Below are 13901 nucleotides of genomic sequence, written 5' to 3'. Positions count from 1 at the left end.
AAGAGTGTCAGTAGAGTGAACGACGCCTGAAACAAAGACCTTGGCTATTAATGGACCCAAGTGGGGATCCTTACATAACGGCTTCGTGAGGTTCTTCGCTTGAGGTGGTTGCTAGAGAGATTGATCAGCAACCTGGGTCGGAGCAGTGTTGCGGAACGAACGTGTTATTTACATAAATAGTACGAGAATTCTGGATCAATCTGAAAAATCTCTATCCCATCCACACACTACTCCTTTCCCCTGCCGAGTGAGTCACGCCTACCCCGAAAGGGAAATGGCTTAATGGTGTAATAATAATATTAATAATGTATCATGTCCATGAAAGATAGAGCTACCCTTTCACAATGTATATTGTTGTCCATCGATGATGTACATTTCAAGGAGTACATTTCAAGGAGTAGTGGGAATGTAACTACAAAAAGTACCCCCTCCATTTACCATAACACCTTTAGGCATGATATGCGTCTGCTTTGCTCACATCGGGCTGCTTCGGCTATAACCGATTGGAAATGAAAGAGTAACTTAGAAACTATAGATTGGCGTAAGAAAATAAAAATATATTTTTTTCCGCATTATATCCCTTTCTACGCTGACGGTCACATATAATGAAAATCCAAATCTAAACAAATCAACCTAAATTAAGTTATAGGGACACTGACAAATCGAGTCGGGAACCATCTTGCATCCCCTACAGTGCTGTAGATCCATTTTTTATGTTAACAATTGACCTTTGTTCATAACAAAATTTGCAACGCCTCAATACATAGGCTTGAATAAATGAAACGGTAACTTGGGTAGCAAGTTTGTCTCAGTTTTAATAATAAAAATGCATCCTGTTCTATTCTTCACAGAATTAAGTTCGCAGAAAGACGACTCACCTCCTAGAAGTCATAGGCACCAGAAATTGCCCATTCGCCAGCATGACCAAACTTCCTCTAACGAATCTCCTTCAGGTCAACCTTCTTCAAGCCAAACAAGAAATCTAGCCGTGTGGGGTAAGTAACTTTTTGTTTTACAGATACACATTACAGATGCTTTACACAGAAAAACAATAAAAATGAAAAACTTGCTGCACTTACTTCAAAAAGTAACTTCAAATTATCTCAAATTTACTGTGAATTTAGCACCGCAATCACTTAAATTTGGAATGTTAAAAAAATCTTCACGACTCTTTTTAAACCTTCGAATTTTCAGTTTGAAATTTATCTCCGTTCCCACAAAATTAATTTTCTGTGTATCAGTTTTAAGAGTGGTGTTCGCCGACTAAGACTCGACGCAGACACGCTTTGCTTCTTTTTTAAGAATGTTACGTAGAAGAAAACATTCTTTGATGACGTAAGTTTGCCGATGTGTAACCTGTTATTATGCGAGCACTAATTTCTAGTAATATTAGCTTAAGTTAACGATAATATTTTTTATAATACGGCCTTTCAATTTCAGTTTTTTTAACTGCGGTTCAGAACTAGCTGAAGTTAAGGCCTAGAACCTAAGAATTTTTGGGCGATCGCCGATGTCGCGGTCGACAGCAGTGATTGCCGACTAAAAATGGACGCGGACTAGCTTGAGCATTTTTAGTGACATTTTGGGTATCCGTAAACCCATTAACCATTTTTTAGGTTATGCCATGATCTTAAGCCTAGCTATAAATTTCTAGACACTATTAAATCTTTTTTAAACCTTTAAATCTTTTTCAAACATCAGCTTGAATTAATGAAACTTCAGCTTTTGCAGCATGCTTTTTCAGTGAAACTATTCAAAATTAAAAATGATCCATTTCTTCTTGTTCTTACAGAATCAAGTTCTCGGAGCGAGGCACACAGAGGCCTTGGGTACGCGCGCTTCCGCGGGGATAACCAACCTTCTTTGAGCCACTTAAGCCGATCAACTGAAGAAGATTTTTTGGGTTCGTAATTTCTTCAGGTGACCCCTTATAGTTACGTTACGTAGCAAACTACTTCATTAAAAACTCATGTTTTTGGATGTACGTTTATCATTTTAGTTTTTCATTTCACAAGATTCCACAAAGTTCTATTTCACAAATTAAAATTTTGTACGAGCCAACATTTATCTCAGAATAGCTGCTTGCGCCAAAAATGTTAGGCTCACGTACTCTTGGAAACAATTAGAGAAACTATTTTCTAATTCTACTGACTTCAAACATTTATTTCTTCTAATTTTTCGTCCATCTATAAAGTTGAAGTTCTTAATTTTAAATAATAAAAAAACATAATTATATCATCTGCAGACCACATTTCGCTTCCTCTGTACTACGAAAAATCAGAAAGTAACTTAATAAATTTTAATTTAAAAAAATTAATTTATGTATTTAATTTAAATAGGAATTATTCCTATTTTTTGTTTAATACATCAAAAATAAATTCTTAGACATTCAGAGACATTTGTATTCTTTCAAATTGTAGATCTGTCCTTTCAGCTTTAAATTCTCTGGCAATTGTTTTGGATAGTAATTCATTCGGTTCAATCCGAACTAATCCGAATTAAATTTTTAATCCAAAGAAATACAAGTTTGATTCGAATTGGATTTATTCAGATTACAAATCGGTTTAGGTCAATTCGATTTTGGATTTATTTATGCGGATTGACAATTTTGTTCGGATTGAGTCGAATTAATTTTTAACCGTTCAAAAAAGTATAAAAAAAGTTTTGCTTCACATGTCACTACTGTTTAAGGTGAGTTACGAACCACTAAAGCCCCGGTAGTAGTACATAGGAAAATTTACACTGATACCGGCTCAGGGATCCCAAATATATTTTCAGTTGGAGATTTATCTCTTTGGTGTACAATTTAAATATTATGTTGAAACTGTGTTCCTTTTTTACATTCTCATCAATTATGATTGAGAAAGTATTAGAATTGTCGGAAATTTGACATCACACTTTTTCAACGGATCTCCACGTTTCGAGACACCCTGAATCCGAAAATCAGGTTTTCACGATGGCGCTTGCCTGTCTGTCTGTCCGTAAACACGATAACACTCGGAAAAATAAACGAATCAAATTCATCTTTGGCACACCTTTTTTTTATCCTAAAAGAAAGGACGAGTTCGCGAACCACCCATTTTTGATAAAAATTCAAAAAGTAAGCGCATTTTGAAAATTTTTGAGACCTTTTTTCTGAATTTGAAAATTCTATGAACAATTATTTATAGTATTAAAAAGAGCAAACATTTCTTTTTGAAAGCTCTAAAAGATTATCATAACAAATTTTTGTATTTTCTTCAAAAATCGAAAATTCAAATTTTGATTGCACAAAAGATAATGGAAAATCAAAAATTTCATTTTGTGGACAAACTATATTGGATACGAAAAAATATGAATTAACAAAAATGGTTATCCTAAAAAAGATCTACAGTTTCTTTAAGAATCACTTCTTGATAGGACGCGGACTTTTTGTTTTATTCGTGAAAAATAACGTTGGAAAAAAATAACATAAAAAAATGTGTGGAAAAACGACGAAAGTTACGAGAAAAAGAATCCAACAAAACCTGTTTACAAATTTCTGTCGGAAATCGAGTGCACAGCGCGAGTGTCACGATAAGAATGTGTACCTCAAAGCCTACAAAGCTTTGAGAAACTTAATCTTTGACTATACTTAATTAAGTAGACAGTTCAGAATATGAAGACGTATATAAATAATGCCATCTAAAAGAGATCTTTTTGATAAAGTTTTTTTCAAGCATTCCAACTACAAAGAAGAAATATCCAAGCGCGAAGCGCGAGGTGTAATTAAGTTCGAGCGCGGAGCGCGAAGTAACCTATTATCGAGCGCGAAGCGCGAGAATCAAACGTCGCGCGCCCTAGGCGCGCTCAAACTTGCAAACGAAGCGAGCCCCACGCGTAGCGCGTGATGAAAATGTACCCGCCACGAGGGCATATTTTTTAGTTTCAAATTAACTTTTTTCCACTAAAAATTTAATAACTAAATTTTTAGTTGAAAATACATCTATTTTCGTAAATAATTTAACCACTTGATTCAAAATGTATCTTTTTAGTTGAAAATTAATGCTTTCTGTTGTCATTTCACGTTTTTTTGGAAAAACTTAATCTGTTTGGTTCAAACTTTAACAATTTCGTTGGATATTTGTATTTTTTATTGCCTACTATTGTTTGTAATAAATTAATATCTTTTTTGTATGAAATATCAACAATTAAACTTTCTGTTCAGATTTATTCTTTTTTTGCATTGGTTTTAGTACAATAAAAAACCCAATTCATTGTTTGTAGAAAATTTATATTTTTAATTAAAAATTAAATTGATCTTTTCTATTTGAAAATTCAACTATTTAGTTAAAACTTTATGCATTTTGTTGAGGATATAACTATTCTCGTAATTACTTTTCCTTGTTTGAATTCAACGGTTTGGTTATTTCAAATTAAAGTAATTTATTGTTAACTTATCAAGTACTACAGGTTTCGTATAGGATTAATCTTTTCGATTTGACTGTTAAACTGCTTTATAGAAATTTTTTTTTTTTTTCGGCTACACATTCAACATTTTCCTACAAAATTAAAGGATAAAGATCAAAATTTGCTTGTTCATTAAAATTTCTTCAGTAGATTTTTTACAACATCATTTTTTGAAACTCAAAGTGTGGGTATGAAATGTTTTGTTAAGTATTTATATTTTTTAGTTCAAAAATCAACTTTTAGGTTGAGAATGTCTCTTGATTAAAAATTACATCTTCTTTTATGAGAACTAAATAATACTTGGTTAAAAATACAACTTTCGGGGGGGGGGGGTAAAAGACAACTACGTTTATTACAAGAGGAGCGATGGTAAAAATATCTAAAAATTAGTAAAGTAGTTTATTGATAATACCTACGCTTTCCAACGGTTTTTTTTTAAGTTTCTTCTTTTTTGTTTGAACGATTAATCAGGTTTTAAAGTGCACATACATATCAGGCTTGAGTTAATGAGACTGCAGCTTCTGTTACATGCTTTTCATAGTGTTTGCATCATTAATTAAAAACTTATCAATTTTTTTATTTGTTATTACAGAATTAGGTATGCGTGTTGGTCCACCTCAACGCGAGCGCTCGCTCTCACCCCAGGTCAACCGACCTTCTTCGAGCCAAACTTCTCCGAGCCAGCGAAGTCGACCAGCCAATCAATATGCTTCCGGTAAGCAACTTTTTTTAAAGCGAATCATGACAGTTACGTTGCTTAAAGAAGTGGCTCCAAGTTCTCGAGAAATTAATTGTGCAACCAATTCATGAAAATTACCAAAAATAGGCATGCCTTAAATAAATTTACCTACGGTATATTTTGAGATGTGAAGGACAATACGGCTGCAAAAATAATCACAAAACCATCATGGTGCTCTTTGCACTAATTCTTTAGCACGGCACTATAATAATGTCCGAAAATAGTATACCTGCAATTGATTAAAAACTCTATATACCTATATACTTTGACACGCTAATTACGAGTATGATAGTGGAAATAGCTGCAAATTTCATATTTAGAGTGAAAAACATTGAAGTGAAAAGATTCCCCGGAAAGTACTCCGCGGATATTTGTCGGAAATTCCATTGAACTTCCGTGAAAATTTTACTGAATTTCTGTCTTTAAATTGCAGCCTGTAATTGACTCGAGAAGTTCTTAGCAAACACATTACTATAAGTATCTCTACCCATGATCGATTCCGGTAGTATTGACCTTCGGTCTAACACGTTCTATTTTTACCAGGTATAGAAAATACATGTTCCTCGATAAAGCTAAATCTACAAAAAAATGTCTTTCTCTTTTCGTTCCTCTGGGAATCGAACCACAGAACTCCCAGCAAACATGAAACGATTGTTCGCGTTTCAATCGTATTTCAAGTCATATGAAATGTATATCTTAAATGGCAGATTGCTGACGATAGGTTAGAGGTACCAATAAATTGGAAAAGTGATTATTTTACAATTCACCAAGAAATATTTCGTTATCGATCAAAAAACGACGGTTAATCGTAATAGTACTATTGGGATCCGCTGCGCTTCAACACGCCATCTATTTTTTTAATGCGGCCAAAATGTGAACTCGCGAAACCATGAGGTAGGATTTTGAAGATGCATTTTAATTTGAGCTTGACAACCATTTTTTAATTATTTAGCATCGTTAAAACTACTAACTGGATGCAAACAATTATGGTTTATTGGAAACTAAGTGTTACATATGTTGTGCATGGAATGTTTACTATGTAAAAAATTATAAACTAAAAGTTAGGCATTAACTAAAGTTTATTTTAGCTTATGTTGTGTTGAAACTTATATGATATAGTAAAATAATTACTTTCTTGACAAAAACAGTTTTAACGGGAAGTGTGTTTTTCACTGAATATGATAAAAATTCTACACTGAACACTTAGTTTCCGAAAAATATTAATTTTTGTATTCACTTATTGTTCTAAACTACTAAAAACAGTGCTAAAATTGGTTTTAAGTTCAATTTAAAATGCAACTTAAAAATTCTACCTTGATTTACAAGTTCGCGACAGAGGACAGTCCCTAACTTATCTGCATTTTCCTATTCAAATTTACTCTCAGTCACTTCCCATTGACTAGAATTAAATAATGATGAGCGTAAACTGCATTATACATTTCATCGGACTTCATCAAACATCAATTGTATGATGCAGATTCGTTTCTGTAAAAGGGAACCTGCACTTCTGCATTCAGGTTAACATCCTCGAAACTACATTTCTTTGAGAACTTGAAACGATTTATATGTTTCTCCTGTCAGTCGTAAATCACGAATTTAACTTAATTTAGTTTCTTAAGCTTATGTTTTCCTATTCAGCATATCTTAAAACTATAGAACGAGTACATCTCCGAATGTGGCTTTGCAGATTTAATTAAGTCTAAATTGCTGACGAATGCAAAGAGTCCCAAATCAATTGAAATGCAGCTTTGTCAATTTGAAATTTTAAGATACACATTTCAAATCGCTCCAATTCAATCGTTTCTTTTTTCCTGGGCTTCTCATTTCCGGTCAGGTGCTTTTCCATTTAGCTATTAGAGAGATCAGAATAATAACCCTATTTCAAGAAAATAACGCTATTCCCAGTGGATCGAAAAAACAAGCATCTTTTTTCAAAAAAAAATTTAATTGTAAATTAGAAAAAGTTAGTTTCCATCTAGTCTGATTCGTAACTTTATCGATCTTGTGTATTTTCTGTCTCCATGGTTTTGGAGGATTATCCACTGTTGGTCAGAGACCATTCGCTAATTATATAACAGATTTAGTCTTAATAATAATTAGAATACGTGATTTTGTTGATAATATTATTTACATCAAGCTTTACAGGTACCAACATGAATTTGAAGTTAGTAAATAGGAATTCGGTTACGAATTTGCATTGTATCGAGTCAGGGTCGAGACTGGAGTGCACGGCAAAGATTCCGCGTGAGCCGACAGGAAAGAATACCTACGCGCAATCAAGTCTGCAGAGTTTGCCCCAAGCTAGTATAAAATATCCATAGAAAGCTGCAAAAAAAAAAGTGACACAAAAAAATCTCTGTATTAAAATGATGACTGAGAAAGAGCACGAGCTCGGGACGTAATTGTAAAGCTACCATCTAGGGGATGAGAGCAACGGTGGGATACTCAGGGCGAGCCAATAAGAATCTCAATTACCCGATAGCCAGGCCGAATCAAGCAGAATCCGGTCTTACCCAGACTTTCATTGTTGGGTCCAGCCTACTGGACCTCTTTCGTGCACCGAAGCTAATAAAAGCGTAGTACGAAGTGTAACAAAGTGTCCATGGAAAGATGGTAGAAAGATGTGCGGTCACGTGGTTCAACCGCAGAATGGAGCTACGAAGTGGCAATAGAAACTCTTCATCACGCTCGACGGTAGTCCGGTAATCGACCGAGGGTCGAAGAAGAGTAGAAGAGTAGAAACGACAAACCCTGCAGGCATGTCGCCTGCATGCCTACCTTCTTATTATAGGGCCCTTGATGCTCTTCGTGCCTCGACGTTGATTTTATTTGGAGCACGGTAGAAGTTCAGCCGGCTGGATTCATTAGTAGAAGTTTGGGTATGGTCAGCATCTTCCTGATTGAGCCTGGCTATCGGGCCATCAAGACTCTTATTAGCTCACGTGGAATATTTGCCTTACACTCCAGTTTAGACCATGACTCGATACAATGGAAGTTCGTAGCAAATTTTTCTATCGTTATATTTTTGGTTAGACCAACTCGTGAATTAACACAATTTCAAAGTCAGAAACGAAGTGAATGAAAACAGTAGTTAGAAAAAGTATTTGAAACTGTTTCATATTTTCCTTCTTGAAAAAAAAAACCTATACTAATTTTTATTAATATATAGGATTTAACTAGGATCTAATTAAATCATTATTATGGAACTATTAAGTGATAATCTGTAGAATGGGCATAAGCGTTCCTCGCACGCATTTAGAATCATCTATTGTTGTCTGTTTTACAGAAATTAAGCCAGAGAGCTACTCACATTACTGGCAGAGCTCGCACTCGCCACAGCGTAACCAACGTTCTTACAGTCAAGCTTCTCCGAGACAACTATCCACCGAAGCTGGAAGACGTAAGTAACTCTTTTTTAGTTGACTCGTTATAGTTTCGTTACGATTGTTTTTTGTTTGTAAATTAACTCATCACATATAGGTTACTTAGAATAGTAACTTCAAGTTTGCTAAACTCTATTGTGCCCGTTGTTTTTTTTTTTTACTTTGGTGAAGGGTGTGAGGGATCTCGCAAATTAAAGGATAGGGGAGGATGTCGAGCATAGAGAACTGGGTGAAGTCAATGAACAAACCATATAAACATAAACGGGGTTTATTTAAACTCACTTACAGCAGGTGACTGGGAAATCATGATAGCCCGAACCGGCCGGCAAAGCCAAGGGCGGGCGAGCGTTGCTAATCGAACCCAGGCAGCGAACCCAAGGTTCCGGAGCCGTCGGGAATGTTCCTCGGAGATGATGCTTTGGCGACGGGACTGATTGCTGGGGATCTTTGCGGATGAATGGCATTGCGTTGTGGTTGATACCAAGAGGTTGGGAACGTAGACTCAAGACTGAAGACCGATTGCCTTCGGGGCAAGTTCACGCTTATAAGGTCTGGGGGTGTCGTTCCCCACTCCTAATCATGGGTCCACAGGGCCGTGCGATAGCGGGATACTTGTAACTTTGTTACAAGGGAATAAGCATGTGGGGATACAGAAAGGGTAGTGAGTGCAGAGATCAGATGTAAAGGGAGAAGAGTGAGTGAAGAAAAAGGTGCAAATGGCGAAAGTAAGTTATGAGAAGTGGAAACGTCACAAAGCACTGGGCAAGGTGGGATGCTAGTGGCACTAAGTCCACAAACAAGCGCCAGAGGGCAACAGTTACTGGACCACCACACAGCAAGCAGTAGTGGACACAAAAGGCGACAATGTCGAATGAGACCCTCAAACAAACAGCGCGAGAACAAATTAGGCAGCGCGGTCTCGAATATAGGTTTGGACGAGTGGCAAAAAAAGACAAGGATAGCAATAAAGTTAGGATTAAACGGAAAACACCAGAAAGAGATAGGGGCAATAAAGGCATATTTGAAAGATTGGAAGCTCTCACAAAAGGATTTAGGAATGGGAAAATCATAAAAGAGAGTGATAAAAACGATATTAAGAGGACAAAGGGAAAGAAGTGAAGAAGATTCAACGTTAAGGGAGAGCAAAAGTAGATGGAAAATAGAACAGTGGTCTCGGTTAGAGGGAAAAAGGGGATACATGTTATGGATAGGAATCGATTCGATATGGATCGATGATGAGCAATAGTGCTGTGACAAAGAATCAGAAGAAATAAGGAGAAAAACATTGAAAACAGGTAGAAAAAAAGAAAATGCAAAAAAGTCTGGGAAGAAAACAGAGGGGTTTCCAAACGGAAAAAGGGAAAAAGAAAAAATAAGGAGAAAATGGTAAGGAAAGGGAAGAGAGAAACGTGAAAATATTTTTTTGAATGTGTCAGACTTGAAGAATTATGCATCAAGTTAAAGGAGAGAGACAGGCGGTATGTTCTCTCGGTTGAGATAAGAGTTAGCAGTAAAAGATAGAAAAGATTCTGAGAGGGAGACAAATTTTGGAACAATAGTAAGAAGAATTATAGTAGGAAAATTAAAAATATCGGTAGTTTGTATCTATAGAAGAAGAGGGGAAGAGGAATACTTTAGAGTAGTGAGGAGGCAGATGGAGAAGAAGAATGAAGAGTTGGCTTTAATAGGAAGGGACTTGAATCTCTGTACTGGAGAAAAAGAGGGAGTGACTTGGGATGAAGAAAGGGAGACAGGCATAAGGAGCTTTAAACGTAAGGAAACGGTCAGAGGAAATATAAATGGAGATGAGGAAGGGGAGATTGCATTTATAGGTAAGGGAGAAACAGTAATAGACTACATTTTGGCTGAAGAAAGAATGCGGAGTATGATAGGGAGTATGAAAATCGAAATGAGATAGAGTCAGAGCAACTCTGAAAGGAGGTGGCAGTAAGCGCTTCAGAGTGTGAAAGGAAAGAGGGGATTGTTGAAGAAAATGGAGGAGAGGAAAAATAGAGATGGGGAAGTACAACAAGAGAAAAAGAGAAAATGAGATGATCCTGGAAAGGAAAAGGCAAACGAGTAAGGAGGAATACAAGGAAAAAGTAGAAAAATCGAGTGAGTCAGGAAAGAAAAAATAATGAGCCAGGAAAGGAATGTGGAAGATTTGCAGCAAGGTCTGGGTAGAAGAAGGTCGATCAGAAGATTAGACAATAGGGCTGGTGGTATCGCTTGTCAAGAAAGGGATGGGTAAGAGGGTAGAGAGGAATACAGAGCGATTACGCTCGTCAGTGGTCTATAATTTGTAGACAGAAATTTTAATAAAATCGTCAGGTAGAGCAAGAAGGAAGTATCCAACACAATTGGGCGGGATTTAGCAAAGGGTTGGGGTACATAGATAACATTTACTTACTGAACTACTTCGTGAATCGAAATTTAGGGGAAAAGAAAGGGAAATTGGTCGCATTTTTTGTGGATTTCCAAGCAGCGTTCGACTCAGCGAAGAGATATGTGCTATGATAGGTAATTAAAGGGAGGGGAATAGAAGAAAGGTTGGTGAAGAGGTTACAAGAAATTTGTACTAAAACCTGAATTAGGGTAACTATGGAAAAAGGTTAGGTATTCTGGACAGAAAAAGGTCTAAGGCAAGGGTGCTCGTTGAGTCTGCTACTGTTTAATATACTGCTGGCAGACTTATAGGAGAAGCTGAAAGAGAAAGGGAAAGAGGGAACGATTTTGGGTAATAGCAAGCTATACTCTCTAGCATACGCGAATGCTGCAGTTCTCTTAGCAAATGATAATAAGAGGAGGAACCTAATGATGAGAATCTTGGAAGAGTATATGGGAATAAAAGACTTGACGTTGTATGTAGATAAGATTAAGGTGTTGTGTTTCAAAAATAGAAAGGCTCAAGTAAATTAGGTTTAGAAAATGAACGGACAAACAGTGGAAATTTTGAACTGGTTCTGTTACCTACGTTTTTGGTTCGAGGTAGAAGGGGGAAACGAGGTGTAAGTGAGAAAAAGAATTTACTTTGCAAATAAGGTAATAAGGAAAGCATAGGGTATAGAAAAGAGAAGGTTTAATGCCGATTGGAGGATGAGGGTCCAGTTCTTTGATGCGTTGATTTAGGCGGTGTTGTGTTATGGAGTAGAATTCTGGGGATGAAGAAAATGGAAGAATCAAGTCAAAGCCAAGGAACAGGACAGAGCCAAACGGTTATTACTAGTAAACGAAAGTGAGGGAAAAAGTTAATTATAAAAGCATGTAAAGACTGTTTTTAGAGAAGATCGCTCTTTTTATAATTTTCGAATTATTAGTAAATTAATGTTATTTTTGATTGAGGCGATACATTTGAATGTAAGTAGTGGATAAGTTGGATTAACGAATGCAATGTGAACATATATACAGGGTGAAGTAACAACGAAACCCATAAAAGGGAGAGACTTTGTTTGCTGCATGCATTTTTATCTGTAAATTAATTTTCCATACAAAAACTTAATGAAGCAATTTTCTTAAAGTTAGACAGACAAAATTACTCATTTTGGTCCGCTATTTTTTGTCTACAACTAACTTTTTCCAATTTTTCTTTGTAAAAAGAAGCCTGTAATATTTTTTATTGATAAAAATATCTACGATTTAACTAGGATGTAATTAAATCATTATTGTGGAATTATTGATTAATAATTTGCAAGATGGACGCTTGCATGCCTCACACGCATGCGAGTACTGTGCATTGCGCAATCGTTATATGGGATTTGAGTTCTAAATAAGGTATCAAAATATAAATAGGCTTGAGTAAATGAAAATGCAACTTATGTAGGATGATTTTCTTATCCTTAGTATTAAAAATTAAATAATCATCTATTTCTATCTGTTTTTACAGAAATTAAGCGGGAGAGCTACTCACATTACTGGCAAGGCTCGCCCTCGCCACAGCGTAAGCAACGTTCTTCCAGTAAAGCTTCTCCTAGCCAACGAAGCCAACCATCCGTTGAAGATAGGAGACGTAAGTACATTTTTTTCTTTGTCTCTCTACAGTTTTTTTACTTAAGTTTTTCTTTTGTTAATTAACTCATTATAGTTAAGTTACTTAAAGTAGTAACCTCAAGTTCTTTGAACTATAACTTTCATAATTAACATTTATGAATTACACATGTTGCACGTGTGTATGCTCCATCTTACTGATATTTATTGTTCTAGTGCACACGAAATTGAAAAATCTATATTTTTCTTACTAAAATAGGTATCCACTGGTTCTCTGGAATACCTGAAGGAAATATTACAGTACATCCATTTGAAGATATTTATATTCCTGAAAATAGCAGTTTTTTTCTACAAATGCCAGGTGATCATGTTGTTACTGGAACTCTGCGCATACAAATGTTCTTCGATGGTATTCCTAGCTGGATGCCATTAAAATTTCCCTATAAGAAAGTAGATTCACCTGCACGTGTTTTTTTGTACAATCGTGCTATGAGTTCCTATGTTCTTCAAGCCGCCTTCGAAAAAGATGTCCACAAAAACAATGATTCTAATGTTCGAGGATACAGCTGTTTTGTAAAAAGAGACCACCAGCTCTACAAAGTAGATCTTGTGCCACTACCTGCAGGTGGAAAATTTGATTTGCCTCAGCGGACAGCTCTTTATGTACGTGTACCAGATAATAGTTTTATTTTTGCGGGATTGCTAAAGCCTTTTGTAGGGCCTTCTCCACCCATATGGATTAATTAACAGAATTGGATAAATGGCACGATCTCGAGCTTAAGCGGTGATGACAGGCAGCATCAAAAACGTCCAATGCAGTATTATACAGTAAACTTCTGTGAATTTTCCCACAATATATAGGAGATCAAAGACAGGCTTTTCATTTGAACCGCTTCAATTTTGTTAAAATTTGATGGTTTAAACATGACTTTATTTTATTTTTAAACTGAAAATTGAATTTTTGACCGCAATGTTTAGTCAAGCCTGATATAATTTTTTATCACTTCGGTTTTGGAGTGGACATTTGTTTTATGTTTATATAGTGATTTCGCTTTTACAAGATTTTTTATGTCTCTTTTAAAAAAATTGCCTTCTGTTGGTTTTCTAATTCTGTACATACTTATTTTCAGCTGAAGTCATTATGATATAAAATGTTTATAATTGCTTCAGTAATTTAATATATAATTAGAAAGTTGAAACTTAATCACACAAGAGTAATAAAAAGCACAAATGTTTCTTAATTTGAATCAGGGTTTCTGTAATTTTTCCTATTCAAACAAATTATTTGTAGGATTAATTTTTGAAATTTAAAATAAAAGGGGTAAAACAATTTCAGGTAATGGAAATGCAATCATGTTTTTGTTATT

The sequence above is a fragment of the Belonocnema kinseyi genome, chromosome 1 (assembly GCF_010883055.1).
Source record: "Belonocnema kinseyi isolate 2016_QV_RU_SX_M_011 chromosome 1, B_treatae_v1, whole genome shotgun sequence".
Taxonomy (NCBI): Eukaryota; Metazoa; Arthropoda; class Insecta; order Hymenoptera; family Cynipidae; genus Belonocnema; species Belonocnema kinseyi.
Note: the sequence above shows the minus strand (reverse complement) of the source record.